This window comes from Gekko japonicus, unplaced genomic scaffold (genome assembly GCF_001447785.1).
Source record: "Gekko japonicus isolate JY-2015 unplaced genomic scaffold, Gekko_japonicus_V1.1 scaffold2370, whole genome shotgun sequence".
Taxonomy (NCBI): Eukaryota; Metazoa; Chordata; class Lepidosauria; order Squamata; family Gekkonidae; genus Gekko; species Gekko japonicus.
In genome coordinates, this window is record NW_015166491.1 from 194311 (window position 1) to 202090 (window position 7780).

The following is a 7780-nucleotide window of genomic DNA, read 5'->3' on the forward strand; positions in this document are numbered from 1 at the left end:
GACCTCCACAATACTTCAGATCGCCCACCATTTACAATATTGGCAAGTACACACAAATAAACACAAACCTCTCTCCAGCAATAACTAAGAGTTAACTACCTACTCCTCTGTTAACCGGTCTTTTCAGTGCTGCACTAATATGAAATACTACTTATTTCCCTGGCCAGGATCCGCACAAAGCCATATCTCCTTGGCCACAGACTGACATAAAAACTAACATACTCCCATTTCCCAGTTCCCTGCCAACTGCTAAAACCAATCCAACAGCAGCACACGACCTTCCAAAAACAGGTAAAACACAATCAATCCTTATCTATCTACTCTCACCCTTACTGCTGACAACCTAAACTTCACTTTGCATCTGTAGCTTTCCAGAACAAATAATCTCCAGCGGTTCCAATCCTGCCACTGGGTGGTCTCTGCTAGTTCGCTCCAGGCTCCTAGTTGCGGGATATACCATACACTTGTCCACGGGCTCCAAGCCCCGAGGCCGGGCACCTCCAGTTCCCCCTGCTGGTGTTCCTCTGTGCGACGCCCAAAGGGCTTCGCCACTGGCCCGTCGAGTCCTCTCACTACCCGCGGTCCGCTGTGCAGTCTGCTGGACGTTGCCCCTCACGGCTCTTTCATCAGGCCCTCGGCGTCTCCACAGCACCAGCTGATGCCGCAACCGCGGCATGCCCAAGGTCTCCCCGCTACAGGCCTCCTCGCCGATCCGTACCTCCCTTGCCGACCCCCTCTGCGTCAGGGCGTCCCGGCTGCTCATCCTCCCTCCAATGTCGTCACCGCCATCCAGCTCAGCCTGGTATCGTCCCGATAAGCAGAGGGGGGGAGGAGAAGGGGGAAAGGGGGGGCGTTCTTTGTGCCCTCGACAGCCTTACGAGCCGTGTCGCCCTTCCTCTGGCGGCGTCGCCAACCGCCGCCCAGTTTCCGCCTGGTGTCGTCTCGGTGGGCAGGGAGGGAGGAAGGGGGGGACGAGGGGGGCGTTCTTTGAATCCTCGTCAGCCTTGCCAGCCGCGTCGCACTTCCACCGGCGTCGTTGCCACCACCCAGGCTCCATCTAATATCGTCCCGGTAGGCAAAGGGGGGGGGAAGAGGAGAGGGAAGAGGAGAGTTCTTCCAGTCCTCGTCTGTTCTGCCAGCCGCAACCCCGCGGTAGGCCGGAGAGGGGGGGGCGGTGCTCTTGTTGGCCTCCCCTCGCTTCGCTTTACCTCGGCTGTTCGTTCATGCAATGTGTAATTTTTTTGATAAATGAATTCTATTAATTCATTCACAATGTCATGCTCTATCAGAGGTTTCTGTAAGATTATTTTGGGCAGTTTTTCTTTCTAGAAGATATTGCAGATGCTTGGTTTTGCAGTTCTCAGAAGTGTGAATCTGTGTCTGTAGAGATGACATTCCTCTTCTTCATAGCAAAAATGTTATAAAATAAACATACAGAGTTGAGAAAAAGAATGTAATCCCATTGTTCCTCTGCAAATCTATGTACACAGAATGGACCCTTTACCTTTTAAGTGCTAAGTTTCATGAAATTCAATGAATAGAAGATTGTTTGGAGTGGAAGAGATCTGCACAAGGAGCTAAGTGTGAGGCAAAAGGGGCAAGCAGTAAAAATACAAGTGAAACCTTTTAAGCAGAATACTCCACATCTCTTGTGATCTTTGTGTGTATAGCCTGAGGTTTATCATATTATTCTCTCCCTGGAGGAGAAAACCTATAATGGCAGCAGGCCGTAAAGGAGACATAGTTTGGGAATATTTTAATGAAGTTCCTCTACCTATGGGTAAGGCAGGCAGGCAAGCATGCAAAATGCAAACACTTAAGATTATACCAGCAAGAATGAGTCTTTATGTATAAAACCATGATTTAAATTGAAATTGAAATTGATTAGATTAAATCAAATCCACCCTGCGGAATATAGTTGACAAAAGCCTTTTGTGACCCCAATGACTGGATTATTGTGAGAACAAAAAGTAATGAAATGCAAGAGTGAATTTTTAATGCAAACCTAAAATATAACAGGTAAGTACAGTGACTTAACAGCAAAATTAAACAGGAGTCCACTGGCACCTTAAAGGCAAAAGAAAGAAAGAAAGAAAGAAAGAAAGAAAGAAAGAAAGAAAGAAAGAAAGAAAGAAAGAAGGCATACTTTTTCCTGACTTAGAATTCAATCAAGAGTTCTTCATGCTGACTTCCGGTTTATGGAGCAGCGATGACGGACGTTCTCCCCGAACTGCGGGAGAGCGATCCACACACCAGCGCCTTGGAGGGGTGCCACCTCAAGTGACACCCCCACGGAGCCTTTGTGATAGGCTCCAGGCCAGAGGGCTTTTGAGGGCTAGCCTCTTCGATGGCATAATGCCAGAGAATTGAGGCTCCCCTCCGCCCTGACGGTCCAGACACTGCATGGCCTTCGGACACTAGCTGGTTTGACTGGGACAAGCGCTGGAGATCGAGTGGAATGGCATTTAAGTGAGCGAGGTCAGAGAAACTGACTGACAATGAACGTGAGTTCAGAATAAACTGGATTATTGTAAAAGCGGACGCAAAGAGGGACGCCTCTTATGTGAATGAACTGATAAACGATACGAAGGGGGAGAGGGGAGGAAACATAACGAGTGTGTTTTGAGAGACTTACTTGACTACCGTCATCATGGGGCGATTTTTCAAGCCACGAAGAAGCGTTAGAAATTGTAAACAACTCGGAGAAAATGGCAGCCCAGCAAAGAAAGCTGAAAACGAAACCGCTGGGCAGACAGAGCCCAAAACCGGAAGAGGGAGCAGACGTCATTAAAATGCTAGCGTATATGCTCAAGCCGGCGATGGAGCAACTCGATGGTATTAACCAGCAAGTGACCGTGATGAATAAGAACTTTGCATCTCAGCAGCTCCAGCGGAAAGAAACAGAGAAGAAAGTGGAGCAGGCAACTGAGAAAATTAAAGAGCTAGATACCACAAGTAAGAAATTGAAGAAAATAATGGGAGAAGTTGAAACAAAGCAAAATTTCCAAGAAAGCCGTTTGCTGCAACTACAGATGGAAAAAGCTAATATGATTCTCAGGTTCCAGGGAATTCCTGAAGCAGAGACGGAGGACCTGAGGAGGTTGCTTAGTGAGATCATCGCTCCAGCAATAGGCTTAACAGCGGATGAGTTGGTAAAAGAAATGGAGATGGCCTATAGGGCACACTCCAATTATATTTTAAAAAACACACACCCTGCCTGGAGAAATCGTGGTCAGATTCTCAAGAAGACAGACCAGAGATGCTATCTTAAAAGCGACATCAGCAACTCCACTGAAAATGGAAAATATAACCATCAAAACCTTAAAAGACATTCCATTTGAAATCCGAAGCTTTCCTTCAAACTAATGGAATTTTGTATCGGTGGGCGATTCCGGAGGGTGTCATCTTTAAGATCAACGATAAAAGAGAGAAGATAGACTCCACTTTCAAAGCTAAAGAGTTTTTGCGGCACCAGTTGGGAACGGCGGAAGAGTCCAAGGAGGAGGAAACAAAATCTAGTGACTCTGCCACCTCTGGAACGGAAGAGGACTCTGCTGCAGAAACGGAAGCAGGTACTGCCAGAGTTGTATATGACTTTAGAGACAGAAAGCCAAAGTAAAGGCAGAAGGACTCAGAAAATAGCCTTTTGAAGCAAAGAACAAGACGACGATCAGAAAGTTCTCTCATAACAACTAACATATTAACACATAAACATTGAAGCTGAGATAAACAAGAACTCTACAAGTATATTGTGATACTAACACTATGGCATTAACACATACACTAACAAGGAAAAGATCTCCTCTTGGGGTTTTAGTATAGTGTGGTTATCGATTCTTTATCCCTAGATGTAGTTCCCTTCCTAATAATTTTCTTTGTAGTTTTGTAGTTTATTGCAAAAAATAAAAATATCCCTTCGGAGATTAAAAAAAAAAAAAGAGTTCTTAATCCTGCTTTTCCTTCAAGGAATTCAATGTGGTTCTCACATCCATTTTATTTTATTTATTTATTTATAGTTTCAATTTTTATACCGCCCTTGGCCCCAGAGGGTCTCAGAGCGGTTTACAGAGGATATGTACCAATTATACCTAATCTAGGGCCACAATTCATTTGGGGGGGGGGGCTGCCTACCAGCACCCAGCAGCATGCGTTTCTGTTGCTTCTTCTCCGGACGGTTTCTGATGTTAGTTCTAGCGCTTCGGGTGGGCTGACAAGCCGACAGCATCCTCGGCAGGCTTCAGCTGGTATTCTGTTTGGCGCGCGGGTGCTCCGGGTGCAGCTCGGCTAACGTCCGTCAGGCTCCGCTGTGCTGCGTCCTTGCGTCATCACAGCTCCGCCTCCAACCGTCGTCGCCACGTCCTCAGCCTGTCTCTGCCGCCGCCATCACTCCGCCGTCGCACTCCTGGCACACCCCATCAGGAGGTGGGTGCTCCCTGCCACCTAGGGCAAGTACCCATTTGTCTACTCGTGAGACACTTTCGAGCCGCTGGGTGGGCGGGAACTGGGACTAGGGCCAGGAGCTCACCTTGGCCGCGGTGGACTCGAACAGCCATAGTGGCTGTTCGCTAGTGCTGTTACTTGCAGGCATTAGCTGCCTGTGCCACCACTTCCCATAGCAATCCAGTGACACAGGGATTATAACTGAGGTCTTCCAGATCCTAGTCTAATTACTTACATGAAGTGTTGGCTCATTCTACATATGTATTTATATGTATTTATACTCAGGCAGAAATGTCAAGGAGGAGGGGAGAACTGATAACAGGATTTTCATAGTTCTGCTATGCTGATTTAATTTATGCAGTGTAGAGAAACTGCAGGCCGAGTGAGCTCTCAACGAATAAAATGGAGTTTGCTGATCTATATTCTAATTCAGCAATTTCAAGCTAACATCTTCCTTTGAAGTGATTTTTTTGATTGCTGGTAAACCCCAGCTTCACTTGGAAAGCTTATTGGAAAACAAGCAGCAGGTAAGCAAATGAGACCTAGTTTTGAGACAGATGGAAATAGATACAAAAAAGCCATTTAAATGGCAGTTCGAAACCCAGTAGGAGAACATTTGTTCTACTAAGAACATAAGAGAAGCCAATGTTGGATCAGGCCAATGGCCCATCCAGTCCAACACTCTGTCATACAGTGGCCAAAAATACCAGGTGCCATCAGGAGGTCCAGCAGTGGGGCCAGGACACTAGAAGCCCTCCCACAGCACACTAGAAGCCCTCCCAAGCACCAAGAACATAGAGCATCACTTGCCCCAGAGTCCCTATCTATACCTTGTGGCTAACAGCCACAGATGGACTTCTGCTCCATATGCTTATCTAATTCCCTCTTGAAGCCGCCCATGCTTGTAGCCGCCACCACCTCCTGTGGCAGTGAATTCCATATGTTAATCACTCTTTGGGTGAGGAAGTACTTCCTTTTATCTGTTCTAACCCGATAGCTCAGCAATTTCATGGAGTGCCCACGAGTTCTTGTATTGTGAGAAAGGGAGAAAACTACCTCTTTCTCTACCTGCTCTATCCCATGCATAATCTTATAAACCTCGATCATGTCACCCCTCAGCCGTCGTTTCTCAAACTAAAGAGCCCCAAGCGCTTCAACCTTTCTTCATAGGGAAAGTGTTCCAACCCATTTGTCATTCCAGTTGCCCTTTTCTGCACTTTTCCCAAAGCTATAATATCCTTTTTAAGGGGTGGTGACGAGAACTGTACACAGTATTCCAAATGAGGTCGCACCATTGATTTATATAGGGGCATTATGCTATTGGCTACTAGTTTTTGACCTGCTGTTTAAATGTCTGCTCTGTATCCATTTCCATCGGTCTCAAAACTAGGTCTGCTTACCTGCCGCTTGTTTGTTTTTTAAAAAAATGGATGTCCCTTTCTACCTTCCTGGTCTGGTATGAACCCTGGGCAAAGGCCTGGTATTCAACGCAAATCGGTGTGAGAGCAGCAGAGTCAAAGGAACTCCCGTATTTACTCCACGTAGGGCTGGGTCCGATCCCAATAGTCCATCCAACGAGTTACGGGAGGAGGCATGGTGATGCCACCCTAAGGCTGCCAGCCCTCAGGTGGGACCTGGAGAACTCCTGCTTTTACAATGGATCTCCAGCTGACAGAGATCAGCTCCCCTGGAGAAAATGGCTGCTTTGAAGGGTGGACTCTGTGGACTCTGTAGAGGCCCCTCCCCTCCCCTCCCCAAACCCCACCCTCTCCTGGATCTGCCCCCAAAGTCTCCAGCTACTTTCCAAGCCGGACCTGGCAACCCTGGTAGAATCTGCAATTGCATTTTTAAATCAGTTTCATGCTGCTGTGACTCTGTCTTTCTCTATGCTTGTTTGAACATTGGAGAAGATTCTTTTAAAGCAGTGGGGAGGTACAATGACAGTGGAGCCGCCACAAGAACATGATAAACATATGTGGACGTGCAAAAGTATACTAGCTCCGTTGAGGTGTGAAAACAACACCAAATGTAGACAGCTTTTTTGAAGAGGGAATTAGAAGGCTGGGACAACGGTGGGAAAGACAAATGCAGATTGGACCCCTATGCCACCCCAACCATCTCAGCAAAGAGGAGGAAAGCCGGTTCCGATCAGTCCAACCCAACCTTTGTTGCTGTACAAAAATGCTCCAATATATGAGGGTAACAGCCCATATAACTAGCAAAGAAAAAATCCAAAAAAGCTGTAAACAATGCAAACATGCCCTTATAATCTGAATAACAATCCAAATACAAAATGATAATAATGAGAAAATTACGTGGCGAGAGGGCTTTGGGCAGAAATACAATGTGCATAATTATAACCATTCTACAGTCATATATATAAACAATATACCAAGGAGTACAATTAAAAAAATACAATAAATTTTATACATACAATAAATGCGATACATTTCATGAAGGATATCTTCATGTTTGGAAGACGTTCTTCTTAGGAAAGGAAGTTTCTGTCATCTGTTTTCATCTAGGGATCTGTCCACATCTAGAATTACACAGAAGAGACTGTGAAATATTTTCTCATTCCCATCATTATGCACTTGGATTGTTATGCAGATTATAAACGCTCGTTTGCATTGTTTACAGTCAGGGTCATTTCCAAAACAGTCCAGTGGCACCCTTAAGACCAAGTTTTATTCAGGTACCAGCTCTCCCTCCTCTGCCAGGACAGATCTGCTTGTCCCCCCCCCCCAATAGCTAGCAATCCAAAACAGTCCCGTGGAGCCTGAGCCGTGGGTGTTGCCTTCTGACACACTTCCGGTGATGTCAGGGGTGCGGCATATGCAAATAAGTTATGCTAATGACCTCCTGCCCCTCTTTTTCTGCGAAATGACTCCTATTTACAGTTTTTTTGGGATTTTTTTTCTTTGCCAGGACAAAAATGCTCCCGCAAGATATGGCTCGCCGGACTGCCAGCAGCGATGGTCCCTCTGAGCTATGGAGTCCTGTGAGCAAAAATCCTACTTTGTGAGCTACCGGAATTAAAGTTGTGAGCAGGTGATTTGGCTCCTGCATGAATTAGTTCGCTCAGTGGAGCCCCTCCTTCCTGACCTAAAAGACTGTGAGCTCGCTCGCACTGTTCCCTCACTGGCCAGGAGGGCTTCCTCGCGAGAGCCTGTTCCGCCACCCGAGGGCGGCACGCAGCCCCGAGAAGGACCAACGCGGCCGAGGCCTGTCGGAGGCGGCGGCGGGCGGCGGGCGGCGGCAGCCCAGGCGTGAAGGCGGAACCCGCCTCAGAGCGCCAGCCCCGACCGGACGGGCCCTTCCCGCCAGCGAGCGAAGGAAC

The 7780-nt window shown here is 47.1% G+C and overlaps 1 long non-coding RNA gene across 1 annotated transcript in view; it reads right to left on the reverse strand.

The window, feature by feature from the left end:
• Positions 1–7716, reverse strand: part of LOC107111232 — a 45805-nt gene extending 38089 nt beyond the window's left edge. The window contains exons 1-2 of the long non-coding RNA XR_001482550.1: positions 7546–7716; positions 6875–6979 (exon numbers count right to left, since the gene is read on the reverse strand). This is a non-coding gene — a long non-coding RNA (uncharacterized LOC107111232). The remainder of the gene's footprint in view (positions 1–6874; positions 6980–7545) is intronic.
• Positions 7717–7780: the final 64 nt, after the last annotated feature.